The sequence below is a fragment of the Epinephelus lanceolatus genome, chromosome 9 (assembly GCF_041903045.1).
Source record: "Epinephelus lanceolatus isolate andai-2023 chromosome 9, ASM4190304v1, whole genome shotgun sequence".
NCBI classification, from domain to species: domain Eukaryota; kingdom Metazoa; phylum Chordata; class Actinopteri; order Perciformes; family Serranidae; genus Epinephelus; species Epinephelus lanceolatus.
Genome location: NC_135742.1, coordinates 39,286,558 through 39,303,508, shown reverse-complemented (window position 1 = coordinate 39,303,508; position 16,951 = coordinate 39,286,558).

Sequence of the window (16,951 nt, the reverse complement as noted above, 5' to 3'; positions counted from 1 at the left end):
ACCTCTTTTCATCCCCACAAGGAGGGCTAGCCGGCGGCAGTAGCTGTAAGCAGAGCGTAGCAAGCAGGAGCAGCATGCAGCATGCAACATGCACTACCTACGAGCACTTCTACCACACTTAATGTGTGATAAACTATGATAAATGACATAAAATATTAAGATGTAGGCCTAACATAAAATAAATTCGTTATTAAGTAAACTAAAACATATAGCCTACTGTAGACAAAAGTAGAACATGCTAAAAGTAAATACAATAATAGGCTAAATAGTATCTAAGCAATAATAAAGTGTCTAAACAATAATAAATTGTATCTAAGTTATCTGTTAGGCTACCATTCCACTCAGTATTGTATTCTCTGAGGATGACTCATTTTAGTAACTATCTACAGTAAAAAAGAAAAAAACAAGCAAAGAAACAAACAACAATCATTTTATACACTGGACCTTTAAAGTGCTCTCTGAAATTAGACCTGGCATGGCTTGTGTCCAAAAAGTCAAAACTTTGTCGTAGAGCTAAACCAAAAACATCATTGGAAAGGTCTCAACCTGGAGAGTAACATATGTCAGTTTGAAGATTCTACATGGCTCCTGCTTTCAGCCATTGACCTTTGAACATTGACCTCAGTGCATGTTTGAGGGCTTATAACTCAGCAAGGAAAGGGGGTACAGACTTGGGACCAACTATTATAGAGAGCTCTTGACCTCAACTATCATGTGAGTGTAGTCAACAACTGGGGGTGCTGTCAGATATGGATAAAATATGGATAAAATTAATTTTCACCCATTTAGAAATTAGATATTTAAAATCTGATTACACAAGTGTGTTTACCATCCCATTAAAGTCCACAGTGTACTCTCAATTCAGTATTTACAACTTCCAAATCTAGGAAAAACACTTTTAAAAACTACAACAAGCAACATAGTTGTAGTTCTTCTGATTTGCAAAGTAGGGTTCTAAATAGGGTTGAAAAAAGATATATCTATTGAATATATCTAATATCTAGTAAAGCCGAACTAGTAATGACACTGCACCTAGATGAACTATGTTAAGAAAAAAAGCAAGGATGTTGGCTAATTTCAGATATTTCAGATAGTACTCTAGAAACGGCGTTTTTGGGATGGTTGTTTTTTGCAGCTTGTTGTAAAATAGAGTCATAAAAAGATACATCTACTGAATATATCAAATGTCTAGTAAAGCTGAACTAGTAATGACACTGCACCTAGACGAAATATGTTAAGAAAAAGTAAGGATGATGGCTAATTTCAGATATTTTAGATAGTTCTCTAGAAACTGTTGTTTTTGAGACTGGGATTGTTTCGGTTGTAGAGTTGTCAAATAGTGTCGTAAAAAAGTAAATCTACTGAATATATCAAATATCTAGTACAGCCGAACTATCATGTTATTATTATTTTTATTATAATTATTGGTGGGAAATTATGACAGAGGAATATATATGCCCTTTTAATATCAAGAACACTTGAGTGTTTTTGTGTGTATACAGGACGCTGTTGAATCAGGGAATCCGTGTGTCCACCACGACAAAGGATCCTAATTGATTTTACATTGGCATTGTTTCCATGGTACCGGCACGTAATTTCAACCCATTATGTGCTGCCACCATGGAATGCGGTGTTAAGAGGTCGTGGTCATTTTACGTATTTCTGTGAGATCAGGTTGTGCTGATGCCGTTTCAAGTTATACCTGTTACATAGTGTCTTTGCAAATTGCACTTCCATTTTCACAGGAAATGTACAGTTTCTGCTGGTTAGATGCATACAGCCTTTCTCAAAATACACCTCTGTTGATAAAACACATTACATTTATGTCTTTGTGCAACGACAGCTTGTGGTAAGGTTTAGAAAATAAACCCAACGGTTTGGCTCAATATTCACACGGGAAACAAAAAGCAGTAGGTGAAGGTCCAGCATGAAGGTTCAGGGTGTGTTCAATCCATCCACCTCCCCTCCTGTTCGACCCATAGGGACGTTCCAGCTCCTTATATAACATTGTTACCTGCAGCGTTTAAAACTGATGCCGTCTGGCGGCGTATCATACCACTGTTGTAACCAGTGACCCTAAAAACTACCACTCGGTGACGAATTATACCACCACAAATGGTGCTTGTTTGTGTCTTTGTCTGATGCAGAAGTCACTGACAAAGCAGCAGTATTTGATGACTTGGGTGTGAGAATGGGCTGCCTAACCATATCCAAGTAGTTTTTGTGCACAACTCTTACCACAAGTTAACCACAGCATTGATGAAACATAACGTTTCATATCCACTACAAAATAACAGGCAAATCTAACATATCAGTGATGGGCAGAAATGTACAATGCCAACTTTTTTTTCCGGTGACTGGGTTGGTCACTGACTACCTTAGTATCCTGATCCTGATCAGGCATTTATGGGTGTGTTAAAAAAAAAAGAAATGAAAGAAATGATCAAAACTTAATGTATGTATTTTTTTATCCTCCTATCATGAATTTTAACTGCAGAATTCTATATCATTACAGGAGAGTTACATGACATAGGTGATGCCATTCATTCATCACTTTCTGGTTAAATGCTAGACTGCATTTTATTTTACTGGTACTCACTCTGTATAATTACAATTTGATCTCATCTAACATCATATCATTGACCTAAGCATGCTACACTGACTGCAGTGAATGCACCATAATGATATACTAAAAGATGGTATATGATGCACATGTTAACTTTGTATGTGGTTAACCTACAGTAGAGACTGCAATCACCCCTGTATTTTTTACATGTAGCCCTCAGTCTGAATCTGAGTCTAATGGAGGCAGAGGGATCAGTCTCAGATGAGGGGAAGCTGGCCAGGGGAGCAGTGAGGATTAGATGATGAAACTAAAAAAAACAAAAACAAACCCTGTGTTCTTGATTTTCTGTGAGACAAAGCTGAAGCTTTGTTGTAAACGTCAAAACCCCTCCAGCAAATCAGACTCAATTCACCCATGGCATTGTGTAATGAATTTGGATGGATGATGTTTTTAGAGATGACCTTTCTGTACCATGTTATGTATCGGCATATGACCATTAAATTGGGAAATGTTAGAACAAAGGGAAACAAGGGCTATGTACTTTTTAAAGGTAACTTTTCCCTTGTCGATCGATACAGGAAGGAGAGCTGGAGATGGAGGCAGACAGCAGAGAGACAGCACAGACACCAACCGCAGTCAGGACACTGCACTATACCTATGACTGCATTACAGCCTGTCTGTGCTTAGTTTGTTTATGCAGCTGTTAGTGTTAAGTGTGATGGAAATATTGCCACAAATTATAATAATTAAAGCGGTGATAAAGTGATGTAGACTAATGTTGGATAGTGCATAATAGAGAATGAATCATGCGTTCAGGGCCACAATAAACCAGAGCAGCTCTATATGCAGCACTGCTGTCTGGAGGCTCAGTGCTGTAAAAATGTGCATGGGCAGCAGATAAGAGACATTTCTTGGCTCGTAAATCTTTATAATTTTTCATCATATCTGAAAAAAATTATTGATTTACACAGGGCCGGTCCCAGACATTTAGGGGCCCTATGCAGGATTTGGTTTGGGGGGCCCCTCATTGTGACATGTTGCCTTTTTGCAGTAACCTTATCTTTAGACTACTGTAAATACAGTATTTGTCTATTGCCCCCTAACCTTTTGCTTGATCTGGTTAAAGTTTGATGAATATTTTAGTATTAAGTTCCCATTGTACAAACAACTAATAATATTGTGCAAAGTCTGGTACAGTGGTAAATTGACCTATGGCATACATGTGCTTATTGTCTATACACAGTTAGATGTATTACACTGAGGAAGTACGTATGTGTGTGCGTGTGTGTATGTATATGGGCGTGCATGTGTATGTGTATATATATATATATATATATATATATATATATATATATATATATATGTATAAATGTATGTATATGTGTATGAGTGTATAGTGTTTGTGTATGAGTATGTATACATGTGCATGTAAGGGGGTGTGTATGGGCGTACAGACTTAAATGGATATATATATAGGGTGGGTGTATAGAGTATTTAGATATTCATGTGGGTATGTATATAAGGTTGACACACAGAGTATTGTAATGAATTTATGTCTATATGTGATTATTATCTGACTCATGGATAGGATGACATAAGATTAAAACAAGGCAGCGGTAGAGGAGTAGGATTAAATAAGTTTTACTTCTTCCTACTCCTTTTTGAACATGTAAACAGTACTGACAGATCTAAGCTATTCAGTTTCCTTTTGTCTTGTTTTCTGTTTTGTTGTTGGGTTCTTTTTTTCTTTTTTCTATTTTTAACTGTTTATATGTTCAAAATAAAGCAATCAATCAATCAAGTCAATTAAGCCATGCCCCCCTCCACTCACTTGGACAAACTATCAACATAAACTATCAATCAGTGACCGGCGCTATGGCAGGTGTCACAGTATATGGCATTTTGCAGGAGGCAATTGATGATTTTTTGGGACATAACGATCAGATGTCATTGAGAAGTAACGTTTGCCAACCTTTGTTATCTCTGCGATTACAGATAAATTAATGAAGCTAAGCTCCAGAAGTTAACGTTAGCTTAACTAGAGCCCTTTGGACAACAGCGAACAATGATGTACGATCACCAAAGCACAAAACTAGAACAAAATAGGCTAATGAACTCCCAGCAAACAAGGTGACATGATGAACAACACAGCTAGGAGCTAACGTTAGGCTAACTTTAGCTAACGTTAGCTAGAGATGTTAAAGATAACTTTATATTTCTTTCCAGCAAAATGACAATATATTGCCTCAAACACAATGTTGACTTACCTTAGAACAGATGTAGACATCATTGTTAATCTTATTCACGTTGAGGTGATGTTGTGGTCTAACAGTACCGCACAACTTTATCCAAAGGAGACACTTTTCTCAGTTGAGATATGGTTTAGGAAAGGGTCAAAAATACACCCCGTCGCCCAGCCTCTCAGGATACCTTGTGTTGGAGTTGCATGTACCCCATGCACACCGTTTGACTATTTTTAAACTTCAAATCTCAGGAAAAGCTCATAAAACCGAACAAAACTGACTTTCTGTAATGCATTTCAATGGACGTCCAGGCGGAGAATGTCCGAATGTATGGGAATGGCTATACGCACTGTGATTGGCTCATCGCGTTTGAGGGTGGGACTTGGCCCAAAAAAAATGACATAATTTTTAGTAGGTAAAACATAAACATTTTAAGTTTAAATCAGCAGTTAGTTTGGAGCACTAGTTTGTAAAACTATAGGTACAGTAAGTAGGTTAGTATAATTTCACAAAAAAAATCTTTAATTGATTGTTCATTGAGAGTATATTTGTGCTTTTTGTTATTATCATATTTTTTCTTATGAGGAAATAATTTGTAGTGACAAAGTAAATTCCAAACTGGTTAAAACCACAGACTGCATAAAGATCCAATCACTCCAACTGTACAAAAATGATGCCAAAATATTCTGGATATGACCACTGCCATCTTGCGCTGGTGACATCATTTGGAGCCAGAGTGTACACAGTAGTGATCTCTAATGTATTGAGTTCCTGCCCATACACCCATCCAACTCAATCATTAGCAGATCACAAGCACACCAATTAACACACTCAGCTGTCAATCATGATGTCACACCCCCTTTTCATGGCATCAAATAACTAGGTAAATGAAAATCTTCAGAAAAGGAAGACTTGAACATAGACTACAGCTGCATGATAAGAACTATCAAAAATGACAGAAACCATCTTTGGTAACATTTGTTGACGTGTAGCTACTTTGATTTTTTTCAGTCTGGCCCATGTCCCCTCTGCTAACATGGAAGGGGCAACCACCAGAGGGGAATGTTTTGGTTTGGCTTGTGGGGAGCTGTCATGCTGTTCATTACTAAATACAGTCTATGGTTGAAATGTCCACAGCATGTTGTTGGTATTAAAATGGTTGGTATAAAAATGACACAAAATGTTGAGTTTTTGTTTTAGGAAGTTTTTAGTATGTAATTGTCTTGTGTTCAATAAATAAATCTTTTCTAGCATGCCCCTAAGCATACTACCAAAGCATGCCACCTTACTACCTACAGTGTTGTGACATTAACCACCACCTATTACGTGACTTCATTGAACCAGTAATGTTGTGTGTCCATCACTTTAAAGGATCCGAATTAACTTTAGGTGCTGTTTCCTTGGTGTCGCTAATTTCAACACAATATGTGCCACCAACATGTAAAGGGACGTCATGTATGTAAAGATAACCTCACCATGATGTTTGATCAAAAATTGTTAATTTGTGATAAAACTGCAGATTTAGCATGTTGTTTTTCACTCCTCTCAGATTTGTGTGATTTTCCGCCAGCACCTAATTTTGGTTCTAATTGAGCAGGATCAGCCAAATGAATCATGTTTCTTGTGACAGTGTTGGCACAGCAATACCAGTCCAAGTTCAATAAGATGTAATTTTCACAGTGGTGTTGTGAGCAACGCTGTGTTTAAGCATGATGGTAACCTGACTCATATGTATTGGATCAGGCTGGTGAGAGATAAGCTGGGGAATTTTGGACTGTTGAAGGTCAGATATTTGAGCCTCTTCCTGGATTTGTTCCATAATATCATGCCACATGTCCGCATCCTCTACAGCCTGCTCTAGAAACAGACCATTGACTCCATGTACACCCAGGGAATCATTTTGCACTTTACCTAGAGTGTATCAATTATCAAGTAAATTAAATTTAGCCATATTGTCTCTGGTTCATACTGCAGATTACGTGAATGTTTTTAATAATGCCAGCAGCAGTTCACCAGGTGGAATCCTGATATTGCTTGTATAATTGTATTTCATTGTAGTCTAATATTACTTTTATTGTGTCTAGTTCAGGGATCCTCAGCCTCTGCAGGCAACACAGTAACATAGACCACAGACAGAGGAGTCAAATAAACATTCAATATTAGCAAAAGAAATTACTGTAAATATACAATTTACCTATTGTTTATGAGTGTATTGTACTGCTGTATTGAAATACTATATTGGGTTTTACTTATTTTAATCTATAAAATAGCAAGTCTTTTCTGGAGGCAGAAATAATGTCATTGATTGCTTTTAATCTCCATGGGCCAACAGAAAAAAATGTTTCTAACATCAGACTCACACTTAGTGAAAAAGCCTTTAACCTTATGTTGAAGCCGATGTGGATGTATCTTAAAGTGGCCTCTGGACACAAGTGCCAAGAAAATGATGACTTTTTTAAACTTGCTGGAAAATCCTCACCCTCTTTCTTGACATCCCAAGTCAATATATATGTATATTTATATATATATATATATATATATATATATATATATATATATATACATATATGTGTGTGTGTGTGTGTGTGTGTGTATATTTGTGTGTGATTTAATGTGTGTTTTGTTGAGGAGTTTTAAAATCATTGTTCCAATTATATTAAGACTAAAGTGCAACACACACCGCCGCCATACGGCACGCGTCAAAACGCCCGGCTCCATTATATTCTATGAACAAACCCACACCGGTGCCGGACGCCGTACCGTGCCGTGCCGCCATGCCGTGCCGCCGTGCCGTGCCATGCCGCTATGCTTCAGCCCACTGCTCTATTTCCAGCGTGGCCGGTGCTGCGAGAAAAGCCTTTTATGCACGTCTCGGCCGCCGTATGCTTAGGATGCTTAACGTTATTAAGTTTTTCAAATTTTTAATGAGACGATTTTGATAAGAAGCTCACCCGTGAAATCCAAGTTGTTGTTGCATCAGAGTTTTTCCTCTTCTTCCTCCGTTACTAGCAGTTGGCAACCATTGGCAACTAGTTTAGGTACACCCGCCTAGCGGGCTGCCAATGTATGTTGGGGGGCAGCACTTGACAGCCACAGCGCCGGGCCAGCGGCAGTTTGTGTTGCACTTAAGGGTACAGTCAGAAATGGAATATACTGTACGCTTCCTGTTCACTTCCAGTCAATGCAAGCGAAGGGCGCATAAAACATTCCCTTGCAATGGCAGAGCAAATTCGCATCTTCACATCACGTGGACTTCAACTTTTGTGACCGGTGAGGTTGCAGCCTCAATAGCAACAGAGTATGTGTGGAGGAGACATTGATTGTTGCCGTGTCTAACCAGCCAATATTGTATCATATTGACCATGAAAAATACAGACAGACTTTTAAAATACATGTAAACATGTTGGGCGGACTGAAATTGTACTAAATCAAATTTCTCAACGTTGTAAAACACCCAGGTAATGCAATTTGGAGTTGAATTCCTCCTGCCTGTATACAGTCAATCAGTCTCAAACTGGCCTGGGCGATCTGTGCATGCTCCACATTGAACAGAAAAAGAAGCCGGTAACAACATGACAAAATCTACATCCAGAGCTATGCATTTTTGGATGGATATGGAGACACTGTTCCAGCTGTGTCAGCTCAAAGAGTTAAATATTTTAAAATACGTGGATGTAGTTAACTTGCTTGTCAATTGTTTGGTCTGTGATGTAATAGGTCAACCTGAAAAAGGTCCAGTACTAACAAGCTGAAAGGGGGCATATTGCCACCTACAGTATCATAGTGGAGTCTGACGTATCTCTCAAAAAATTGAATTGATTGACCATAGCTGGAACTGTGCATGTAAACATAATGAATCTGTCAGGAGAAAGTAATATCAGAAAACATAAGAACATAAGAAAATGCAAATTGTACCAAAACCATCATACTTAGTGGTATTTATTAGCAAGCTAGCTAACATTAGCTAACAAGCTAGCTTTCTGTGTCCGTCACACATGCACTACCAACATTATGCATGAATATTGCCTCGATAGTCACGCGCCTCCTTTCGCTCATGTGGGACTGTGAAGGCGCCGCCCACACAGTACTTAGGGTGAAGATGGGTGGAGTTAAAATGGAAATTTGATGATGTTACCCCACTTTATGTCCTAATACTGGTCTAATTATTGAAATAAGTGAGAGCAGCTGTATAGGTGAACTGTAGGTGTGTAGCACCTTCAAGAGTAACTCAGCACCCCCTGAAAATCTTGTTTTTACTTCCCACCATGCTGCAGTGATGTGCAATAAAAGTGTTCTGTGTGTGGGTGTCAGTACACAAAGACATTATTGTCAGGTGTGGTTATCTGTGCAACAGAGCAGACTTCTGTCAAAGTCAGTGGGCTTGTTCTGAGCCTTTCACTGTGGCTTAGATCAGACTAAGACCAACTTTAGATAGTTTAGATAGCAAAGTAGTCTAGTTATTGACTATCTTAAAGAGATAGTTCAGATCTTTTGAAGTGGGATGGCAGTAGACGACAAATGGCACGCCTCCAGTTTAGAGGAGCAGGCAGGAGTACAAAATGCTGTTCTGGATGAGGAAGGTAGCAAAACCTATTTTAGCCACCTAAAAAGTCCCACCTAAACAAATATATAACAGTTTAAGTGTATGCTATACTGAGAATATATTTTTACTACTCCTCCTTGCCGCAGACAGCTCTTCCTGATGGAAAAGCTGTGAACGGCCTCAGTTCTTCATCTATGCTCTTGTCAAAGCCACCAGACGCTTCTGGTCTACCGCTGCCTCCATCAGTTAGTTTGCTCGTGTTACTGTGTGACTGGTAAAGCTGAATTAACCCTTTTAAATGCCAAAGTCACACAATAACACAAACAGACTAAGTGATTGAGGCAGCGGTAGACCAGCAGCTCTTGTGTCCTGGTATGTGAAATTACTGTTTTTCTCAATGGAGTTTGGCTTTGAAGAGAGCAATGTAATGGCTTCTGTTTCCTCCTGGAAATCATTTGTCTGATGGCAAGGTAAAGCAGTGAAAATAGTTCAGTTCAAAAGATCCGAACCATCCCTTTAAGTAGGGCTTTTTGGCTAAAAATTCTGGGTATATTAAGACTTTTTTCAGACAAACAAAAAAGAAAACATGATCGAGCAACTCCATCAAATTGCTCATCTCTGTTCACTTCAGGAGAAAATGTTTGCCTTCTGGAAGAATTCAACTGTTACAAGAGTGTAACAAAACAAAAACACTTCCAATGGCAAGAAACCCCAGTGCAGTGCAGACCTGTAGCAGAGCTGATGTGCTTTGGCTTCTTAAGGAGGCAGGAATCAGATCTTCTGCTAAGTCATCAGGATCAGGAAAGTTTCTGAGGGCAATCCAAAACAACTGACAATGTTGTATATTTCCTACAGGTTACTGCACCCGCTAAACCTCTCTCTTTCTCATTCCTCACTCCACGGCATTGAAAGCAAACCTCTAATTATGAGCTGTGTTTTTCTTTTTCTTTTTTGACATTTGGTGCCACTGATCAGCAGGTGTCATGGATTGTTAGTCACTGATTGTTACCATGGAAACATGGCTCTTAGTTCAAACTTAGTGTGAGGGTAGGGTGGCTAACTTTGTAGGCTTATAATGAATCTCTCTATTTTATAAAACTGTCTGGTATTGGACCAATCTCAGAGTACAATAAGACACTACAGACCAGTTTAAAATATCTTTGTAAAACCAGCCACAGAGGTGAAATAGACTTGAAACTTTCAACCAGAGAGCATTGAATCATTGTTAAACAGCCTGATATTAAGTTACTCTTTAAAGAGAGGTACTTATTTGAGGTGTCTTTGCTTGATTGTGAAATGTCTGAGCCTAACACAGATAGTCATTGTGGTTGCCTCTTCCATCACAGCTCCATCAAACTCTCTCCAGTTTGAGTAAATCTGGATTTCAGACCTCAGCAATTGATACCAATGGCAGCGAATAGTTATGTGAAAGTAAGATGAAGATTAAACAAATCATTTTAATAAAATGTGACTGTGTTTGACAGAACAGTTTTCCATGACAGTTATCGGGTGGATTACATCATGTTCATAGGTTGAAGTGCATATTTGGCCTGCTAAAATTAAAGAGATACTTTGCTAATTTTCAACCAGCTTTGTATCAAAACAATGTGGGTAGTATGTGCAAATGAACTGTGGTAAACTTCCCTCCACCTTACCAGTGCCTAGATATATATCCCCCCACCCCTCCAGCAAAACTCTGCCAAATGATGCAAATTTATACAAAATACAGCCTCCTGCTGAGTTTTGCTGGCTCTCCCAGGCTGTTGCTCGACCTACAGGCCATACTTCCACATTTTCGTATTGCCTGCGACCCAAGCTGCCAACCACAGATGCAAAGAATGTAGAAGCAGATCAAGACAGAGAGCCGCCTCTCTCGTGCCCCCTCTGTCTCTCAAAGCTGGAGCGAAATCCAATCAAACAGTAAAATTAGGCAGTGCTGATTGAAGATTATGTTGCTGTATTGCCTATTTCATGCCTAAATTGTTGTCAGAAAGATATTTCAGTGCTGTGTTTAACGGTAATAGCGAGAGTTTGTGCAAAGGAAGAGGGCCATACTCATTCCTGGACAGTGAAAATGGATGCCAAAAAAAAAAAACTGGTAGAACTAGTTTTTGCATTATGTCAGCCACCAGTGGGAGCATTTATTGGTCTGGTGCGGGGCAGTGTATTCTGGTAGTTGTAGGTTTTCTCTCTCTTGACTGAAAGTGTCCTTTTTCTCTGTTTTCTCTGGTCACGTAGCACCAATTTCAGAAGTATGTGGGTCTTTCTACGACAAGGACATCCTGGTTTAATTAAAAGCCCATCTCTCTGGCAGTGAAATACTTCTTTAAGATTGTGTTTGTTAAGGTATATGTTTCAGTACTTGGTTGTGGGCCAGATGGAAGCTCTGGATGCAGTTGCTAGCATTGCTTGCTACATAGTGCACATTTTTAAAGCCCTGATGAAGACCTTCAGTGGTCATGCATCTTGGCTCTTTAATGATTCAGCCACAGTAACAAAGGCTTCTTAATACTTCCATTCTAGTTTATATATTTTTGGAGTGTCTGGATGTCTTCCTGTGTATCATGGTGCACAATGATTGCAAATTCACATGTTGTTGAATGAAAATGGTTATGGTTATGGTTATGGGTTATGGTCAAAGATGGATGGTGAACAAGTGCGTCACTTTGTGTTGAAAAGTGGTTGGGACATATGTGGCTCAGACAAAAAAAAAAAAAAAAAATCGAAAGGGTCCTTAACATGTTTTGGGCAGTGTCATGGGAGGACTGTGATGTTACGGGGACAAAATCGGCCTTTTCAAAAAGTGGTGGGGACAAATGACAAACTATGGTGGTGAATTATACACACACATGGATTTTAATCTCTTCTCTGGAAAACTAGTTTTAGTCTCTCATGTTGGAGGAAACTGTACAGTTGTTGGGGACTATTTTCATATGCTGATTTTTAACACACTATTTACAGCAGTAGGACAGTGTATGTGGAACTGACTCAAAATAAAGAATGTGTGTTAGTGGTAAGGAAGGAACATGTCACTGAGGTGTTTTACATAGTTTTGAACAACAGTGGAGCTTTATGGAACAAGAATGCGATATATCATGCCTTGATACACGCAGTACTTGTTAAGAACTATGACAGATTACAAGAAGTCCACCATCATTCCTATGCCCAAGAAAACAAGACCAGCCTGCCTGGATGACTACTGCCCAGTGGCACTAACCTCTGTAGTGATGAAGTGCTTTGAACGACTGGTAAGGATTACATCTGTTCCTCACTAACCAGCACACTGGACCCACTATAGTATGCCTACTGTCTCAACCGATGTACAGAAGACGCCATAGTGCACATCCTCCACACCACCTAATCTCACTCAGAAAAGTAAGGTAGCTTTGTGAGATTGCTGCTCATTGACTACAGTTCAGTATTTAATACCATAGTTCCCTCCAGGCTAGTCACAAAGCTCAAGAAACTCATTGTGCATATGGATCTTTGACTTCCTTAACACCGAAGAACCCAAGGGCTGCGTTTTGAGCCCCCTGTTGTATTCCCTGTACACAGACAACTCCAACATCATCATTAAGTTTGCTGATGACACAGCTGCAGTGGGTCTGATCACAGATAACAATGAAAAGGCTTACCTTAAAGAAGTGGAGGAGCTGACCTGCTGGTGTCAGGACAACAACCTATTCCTGAATGTCAGCCCACTAAAGAGATGATGGTAGACTTTGGGAGGAAGCAGGAAAGGAACTATGCCCTCTTTATATCAAAAGGTCCTTGTTGGAGAGGTGGCTTGAGAAAATTCCATGTATCCCCTCAAATACTGAGGATTTTTTTTCTCCCTCACTATTTAGAGCATCCTGACAGGGGACATCACTGTCTGGTACAAAAACACCACTGAACAGGACCACAAAGCCCTGCAAAGAGTGCTTCGTTCAGCCAAACACATCTACCCTGCCCAATGGATATTTACACCAGGCGCTGCAAGAATAAGGCCAGGAGAATCAATAAGGACACCAGCCACCCAGATACCTGCCTTCCCTTCCTGTTAATGTAGGGGAGAAAGTACTGTACACATCAGGCCAGCATTTGGAGGCCGAGGAAGAGCTCCTACCCTCAATCCACAAGAATTTGGACTTTTAATGGAATTTGTCAATCAATCAATCAATCAATCAATTTTATTTATAAAGCCCAATATCACAAATCACAATTTGCCTCAGAGGGCTTTACAGCATATGACATCCCTTACCACTGACTTGCACTGCCAAATGAAGCTTGGAGATGATAGAATTGCTACTTGCATTGAATTTATTTTTGATGTTCTTACAGTATATACAGGAAAGTCAGCAAGGGTGGTTGGCTGTAGGAAGAACATGACCTATTAACATCTCATGTTCTAAGTGTGGCTACAGTTAGGCTACTAAAACACCTGTTCATGGTTTGGGAAAGATTACAGTCTTGGTTGAAGCCACTATGTGTAGAATATGAAAAGGTCTGAGTCTGGTGGCTCCCAGTTGAGGTATCAAAAAAGGCACAAATCTGACCTAGGGGCACTGAAAGAATGGGCCATACGTGACACACAGACCACACCAATTTCATGGGGTTATGTCATTTTTCAATGAAGATCACGCCACCAGATTAATTTGATGCCATGATCATAGAAATATTAAAAATAAAGAGGCTCTAATATAAAAGGTCAACATGCCCCATCTCATTCTTCAGGTCTGCATTGATTTTTTTTCAATACTTTCAATTCAGATTTAAAATTGGCCAAAAGCTTTGCTTAATAACAATAACCATTAAATCTTTAAACATTGTTTCAGGAGCAGTCAGAACTATTACTGTGAGGAAATGCATGAAATCTGACATTTTACAGATATGTTCCATAACCTAAACAACATTTTTTCTACAAAACATATTAGCCAATGCAAATCAGTTGTATATTGGCATAATTTTTAGGGGACAGGTTGGCCTCACAGCAATGTAACTACAGTAAAACTCAAACTAATCTGCACAGTAATCCTACTGCTACACTTCAGTCAAGTATAGTTGAACTAGTTGTGTACCATTCTTTCAGCTCTCACCATCCATGAAAACAAAGGCCTGCCCACTTTGTTTTATCTGCATGGCTGGAGGCACTTACACTGATTGCTCTCCCAATCATTTTAAATAAAAAGCTACAAGAGGTGAATCATTTCAAGTGTTGTCCTTAAGTGCACCTTTCACATCCATTGTAGCCCTGTCACAAGTGGCCAGTCCAGAACAGGATGTTATAAAAGTGGTCAGCAGAGGCAGATGTGGTAAATTAGAGTTCTCAGTTCCTTTGTTTTTGTAAATATGTCTTAACTAGAACATCCTTTGTGTAATAAAATCAGATTTGAGTACCTGACCCATAATGGTGGCAGATTTACCATTACATTTTTTTTGGCAAGGTTTGACGTATACGGTTCTGCAATTTCACAAAGAATTAACCAAAAGCATACCTCTCATATATAGCTGAGGACTGTGGATTTTGACAATGGAAATCATGACTGTCTCTGGCAGATTTTATCAGCTTTTGCTAGATGTGAGCTGATATTAATAATAAATCTGCACGAGTTAGTTGAAAACTCTGTCTCCAACTGGAGCAGACGTTGAATTGACCGTTCGGCAGACGTAGAGTGGTTCCAGAGATGGTCCTTAAGCTCTGCATCTGTGCAACTGCACCAAAATGGTTTGCTTACCCAGTCGGGCCAGATAAGCAAGGGTGTCAGCTGAGTAGGCGGTCATTCAATGCGGGCCAGGACAAATTAGCATTTACACTGCTGAAAGAATATGGCCACATGCCACTAGGACTACCCTTAGAATGTGATATGATCAATCGGATCTCAAGATGCCTTGAGGACACATTTGGTGCATTCACCCCTTGTACTAGGAGCTGTCCACTTGTGACTCAGGATGCTCACATATTAATACAGGTGTAAACAGGGCAGTAGAGTATGCTTAACTTTTACAAGAGAAATTATTTGCGGATGAGAAATAACCTCTGCAACAAAACAGAGCCATGTTGTAACTCTAAACTGACAAACTAGAAACTTGCCTCACACAGGATGAATGTTTAGTCTTAAAAGGAATGTTTCAATATAAAGCAACCCTACAAAATAACATAATTACGTACTGACATGCACCCTGCCTTTGGATACAATAGACTGCTACTGTCGGTATAGTTGGCTGAGCACACATTTGCAGCTGACGGCTTACAGTTTTATCAGTTTTTTTACACTTTAGCATTTCTTTCTGTGGCTTTTGTAAAGGTTAAAAAATATATCACCTTCCAAACTCTGTTGAGTATCACTTTTATTATCACAGCTTTAGCAAACTGTCAATTGATTGTTAGTACTTGAAGATGAACAAGAACAAGGTGAAACTTCAAGTGATGTCAATGATAAGTTCAAGGGCTCCACTGACATACTTTTGATTGAGAACAATAATATTAAAGACAGCTCTAAGACATAGCAGATATCTTCAAGAGATGAAGAAATGTGCACAGTATAACAAGAAAAAAATATGTATGTTTAGATACTCCAGCAACCGTAAAAATGTTAAGCTTTTGCATTTAATTTGCTTGACTTTTGGGTTTCTGCCAACTACTACTCAGTCAAGCTGCCATAATGATGGTGTCTCTGATAAATGAAATAAGAAACACTTATTGTCATGGAAACACCAACAAATTCCAATTTAAGCAATTGAACGTATGAAGGAGGGCGGCACGGTGGTGTGGTGGTTAGCACTGTCGCCTCACAGCAAGAGGGTTGCCGGTTCGATCCCGGGCGTGGGAGGCCTTCTGTGCGGAGTTTGCATGCATCTCCCGGTGTCAGCGTGGGTTCTCTCCGGGCACTCCGGCTTCCTCCCACAGTCCAAAGACATGCAGATTGGGGACTAGGTTAATTGATAACTCTAAATTGTCTGTAGGTGTGAATGTGAGCGTCTCTATGTGTCAGCCCTGTGATAGTCTGGCGACCTGTCCAGGGTGTACCCTGCCTCTTGCCCGATGTCAGCTGGGATAGGCTCCAGCCCCCCCGCGACCCCCAAGAGGATGAAGCGGTTAGAAGATGAATGAATGAATGAATGAAGGTCACTTGAGTCGGTATCTAATTTTCTCTATATCCATAAAGTCAGATTTAAAGCCATTCCGTAAAGTTTTCTGCTGGCCACACATCTGTGTCAGATGAGAGTGAAAACATAATTGAGTGCAGAATATCTGCAACACAGAATCAGGTCAAGAACTTCCTGACGAAACACCCTGAGCTTTGCTTGATGGAAGGGAGAAGCAGAGTTGCTGAAAATTTTGACAGATTGAAGAGAAAAAAAGTGGTGACTTTTTGAAAGTGTTTATTTGCAGCTATCTTTAAGGAATGGTAAACTCAAATAAAAAGGTTTTCAAGTCAAAGGCATGCATAATGCTGAGCAAACATTTAGTTTCTATTGGTTTTAAGTTTGTACTTTTTTTGTTGCTGGGAAATGTGATAAAAGAGGGGGAAAAAGGCTGGCATTAGGCCTTCATTCCAATAAATATGAAACAAGGACATTGTAGATGATACAGACCGAGCAGATGCATCTTGGCAG